Source organism: Montipora foliosa, chromosome 4, assembly GCF_036669935.1.
Source record: "Montipora foliosa isolate CH-2021 chromosome 4, ASM3666993v2, whole genome shotgun sequence".
NCBI lineage: Eukaryota > Metazoa > Cnidaria > Anthozoa > Scleractinia > Acroporidae > Montipora > Montipora foliosa.
In genome coordinates this window covers 13842324-13847323 of record NC_090872.1, presented here as the reverse complement: position 1 = coordinate 13847323, position 5000 = coordinate 13842324, and positions in this window count along the sequence as shown.

Here is a 5000-nt window from a genome sequence, read left to right as displayed (position 1 = left end):
CTTTGCTCGTCTTACCCACTGGCACTGACCTGATGTGCAGGATTTTACATCATTGATACGTGCAGCATGTTCTAGGTCAAACAACACAGCTCCAATGTGACGACATGTTCCATCTAATCTACAAGCAATTAAAACAATATAATGAAGGGATTGTTAAGTTTACAACTGGGATGAAAGGTGATTAAAACAGTACAAAATTTAGAATAAAATGTCTTTCTTTCCGTTCTCCCCATTCCCACACCATTTTCCCAAAGTAATTTCAAATAGCAAAGTTTACTACCCATCATTCGCGTAACCTGCGATCAAGCGTACTTTTCTTGAGACAGGGCGCTTAAAAGTACGCCTGATACAATTTCTTAACGAGTGGTCTGCCGCCCACCTGTCAAGAGTGATGTTATCATGTGTCATGCTATAAATGTGAGCCAATCAGATTTTACCGAAAATTACCTGCACGCTGCGATTCAAGTAAAGACGCGACAAAAACAAAATAGTACTCTGGCTTTGATTTCTGCAACCAAAGCAGAACGAATGATTTATACACCTGATGGGATTTTTTCCTGGATCCATCCAAAAGAACGAATGATCTATACACCTGATGGGTTTTTTTTGTGGAACTATTCAGAAGAACGAATGATTATACTCATGCAGTACACCCTGAAACAATAGCAACACAATCTCACTTGGGCCTCCATGTTTTTCTGGGCCAATCTGGTTATGATTTTCCCTCAACTGACCATCCACACACACAGTATTTTCCCCACACTTACCCACTTTACTAGAGATTATTATCTCAGTTAGTGGAGAGGAACCCCTTCTTGTAAGGGGATTCTTGCTTCAGCACCATAATCATGCCACAAAGATTGCTAGTCTACTGCTGTTTTTGTTTTTGTTACTTTATACAACTATCTCAATAGGTATCTACAGCAGGGATACCACCTTTTGTCCTAGTCAACTCTTTGCTTGGTAGTGGTGTTCACACTTTGCATTACAATACACACAGATACAATTTGGTTTTATTTTCTTAACCACTAACCTGATACTAACTTAGAAACAGCTTTATTATTATTATTATTATTTTGATCCGGAAGGTTCTGAACTTGTTATTTCAAAAGGTATTTCTTACAAATATAAAATATTTATTTATTTACTTGTTTGGATATGGATATTTCAGTTATTTTCAGTTTGTGTCAATTGACACCTCACTGGGTTTTTTCCTGGAAACACCAAAAAAAAACGAATGATTTATACACCTGATGGGATTTTTCCCTGGATCCATCCAAAAGGACGAATGATTTTTACACCTGATGGGATTTTCCCCTAGATCCATCCAGCAGAACGAATGATTTATACACCTGATGGGATTTTTTCCTGGATCCATCCAAAAGAACGAATGATCTATACACCTGATGGGTTTTTTTTTGTGGAACTATTCAGAAGAACGAATGATTATACTCATGCAGTACACCCTGAAACAATAGCAACACAATCTCACTTGGGCCTCCATGTTTTTCTGGGCCAATCTGGTTATGATTTTCCCTCAACTGACCATCCACACACACAGTATTTTCCCCACACTTACCCACTTTACTAGAGATTATTATCTCAGTTAGTGGAGAGGAACCCCTTCTTGTAAGGGGATTCTTGCTTCAGCACCATAATCATGCCACAAAGGTTGCTAGTCTACTGCTGTTTTTGTTTTTGTTACTTTATACAACTATCTCAATAGGTATCTACAGCAGGGATACCACCTTTTGTCCTAGTCAACTCTTTGCTTGGTAGTGGTGTTCACACTTTGCATTACAATACACACAGATACAATTTGGTTTTATTTTCTTAACCACTAACCTGATACTAACTTAGAAACAGCTTTATTATTATTATTATTATTTTGATCCGGAAGGTTCTGAACTTGTTATTTCAAAAGGTATTTCTTACAAATATAAAATATTTATTTATTTACTTGTTTGGATATGGATATTTCAGTTATTTTCAGTTTGTGTCAATTGACACCTCACTGGGTTTTTTCCTGGAAACACCAAAAAAAAACGAATGATTTATACACCTGATGGGATTTTTCCCTGGATCCATCCAAAAGGACGAATGATTTTTACACCTGATGGGATTTTCCCCTAGATCCATCCAAAAGAACGAATGATTTATACACCTGATGGGATTTTTTCCTGGATCCATCCAAAAGAACGAATGATCTATACACCTGATGGGTTTTTTTTGTGGAACTATTCAGAAGAACGAATGATTATACTCATGCAGTACACCCTGAAACAATAGCAACACAATCTCACTTGGGCCTCCATGTTTTTCTGGGCCAATCTGCCCTTTTTTAGCTTCCTAATCCCCATTTCGTAGTAGTACTTTACTGCATTGGGCATTTTCCCTGTCATGCTGGTTCCCAGATCGACTCCTTCTCATATCTCGTGCCCAGGCCACGTGTGCAGTTTGGGTCACATTTGAATTCTTTTGTCGTAAGCACAGCTGACGTTTGCTGGAGACTTTGCAAATGTTTGGTGAGTAGGGATATTTGTGCCAGCCTTTTCTTCCATGTATAAGTAACCAGGTATTCATTTTTCTTTATTTTGAACTATAATTTTGCTTCAGTAATCATGTTATACATCTGATAAGTGTGTCCTTGGTTCATGTTATCAGTCCCAGTTTTGCTTGATTGGTTTTGCAGTTTTGGTCGTGTTAGTCTGTCCATGGTTTTGGTGTTGTTTTCTCCTGGTTTTCCGTTTGTTCCTTTCTTTTTCCTTTCTTGACTCGGCACAAGGGAGTCGGGTAGAGGTCCAGCGCTGGACTAGAAACCCCCTTGCTCGGTTGCGCTCTACCCCTGAAGATTCGCAGCCATTTACGAGCCTAATGGTGTCGCAGTCAGCTTTTCTTTCCCTTTGAGTTGTTTAGATTTGCCTCATTTAATACACCTGTGTTTCATTTTGCATGGGATTTCTTTGGGTTTTGGAACTGCCCTTTCCTGTTTTTAAGAACGAAGGGTTTGTATAGGGATTGTTTCTTATTTATTATTCTTATTTTTTAAGAACGAATAATTTTCATGTTCAAATATTTGTTTATCCCTCTTACTTGATTTAGTTTCTTATACATGTACTATCTGGCTGTTTCTGAAATTAAAGTTTTTATTTTCACACAGAGATTGTTTTGTTTTGCTAACTCCACTGTGAGGTTGAGAGTTTGCTTTGTGAATTTCTCTTCCTCATTTTACAGACTAATTTTTGGTTATGATTTTCCCTCAACTGACCATCCACACACACAGTATTTTCCCCACACTTACCCACTTTACTAGAGATTATTATCTCAGTTAGTGGAGAGGAACCCCTTCTTGTAAGGGGATTCTTGCTTCAGCACCATAATCATGCCACAAAGGTTGCTAGTCTACTGCTGTTTTTGTTTTTTTTACTTTATACAACTACCCAAATAACATACCCAACATACAGTTTTTGGGTATGATCATATATTCGCCAAAATACGGAAGATATCGCTGACGTCACCCATTGTCATTAAAGTGCCAAGCAGAGCCCCATTGGCTGTCGAAACAAAAAGTTTTTTTATCATGTGGTTGGCAAATTTGAATAACAAAAGCAATGTTTGTAAACAGATATCTTCTACTTGGAGTGTCTCTGACAAGATAACTCCTTCAGCAATCAAAGGTTTGCTCAAAACAAAAAGATCATCGTGCCTTAAAGAACTTGAGGAGGTGGGCGTAGATGACTCACTTATATCAGTCCTTGTTGGAGAAAACTCCGTGCTTCTGCAAAAAATGGTAGTAGCCAACACGCGGGGACCAGGGTCAGGGCCAGGGTCGGGGTTGCGGTGTCATTTTTTCCAAATTTCTTTGTTTGAATTTTTGTCGTTATTGTCCTGTACTGTTGTTTTCGAATGATCGGGCCAGTATGTCCTTTATTTATGGTGGAAATATGTCAAAAAAATGAAGGATCCTACGGAACCTTCGAAAGCTCTTAAGGGGCATCGATCTTTGGTCTTTAGACCTTTTTGAGTGGCTTTTGCGAGCATTGAAGTTTGTCTGCGTGAAAATCGGAGTCTGTTTTTCGAAATTAAGAGAATATCCGGCTGAAATTGGAGTTAGTGTGGGGAATATACGCTGACAGGAGCCCAAGATTAGGAGCGCTAACTCCCAAAGACACTGAAGCCTCGCTGAGCTCCACACTTTGGCAGGCCAAGAATGCAAAAGGAAGTAAGCAACAAAGGCAACGTTTCGAAATGCGCGTGTGGACGGCGTCTGACTTCCACTTCCACACGAAAATGGTCACAAACTGATCAGAACAACTCCATGGGGCCAATGCAAATGATGATAAGTTCATTAAGAACTTTGAACACCGTTAAAACTATACTTGAATTTTGCACTGGTTAAGCCCACGATTGGTCACAGCCGACCCTGCGGGGAGACCCAAATCCCTCCCCTAAATCGGTCTGTGCACCTTCCATATTTACCCAGGAACGGTCACAGTCGGCCCTGGGAGGAGGCCAAACAACCCTCCTCCATACCGGTGTGTGTACCGCCATGGTAGTAAATTTTTCTTTAGCTCACAAAAATCCAAGAGAACATGGGGCTGACCTTTAAGTTTCAGTGGAGCATTTTATCCCCCACTTCCACCTTTTGAGCCACACCAAGTTGTTGTTTTGTTGCTGTTCAGTATAATAATTTTTGGGTCCCAAACGTGATGAAATTGATTAAGTGCGGTCAAACGTTTAATGGCCTTTCTGGTAAGTCTGACAAAACTGATGTTACCCATTGCTATTTAGTATCACCCAACTAGTGGACCAATGCAAATCCTGCATTTTAATTGCCTACGCTACTAGAGGACTATTAGTCTTCGAGTAGCGAAAAGCGTGACGCTTTCTTTCGTTTTAGTGATGCTAAAACAATTAGACCCTTCACCCTCAACGGCCACGGGTCAGTAGCCCATTCGGCTTCGCCTCATTTAGACCCGTAACCCGCAAGGACTACGGGT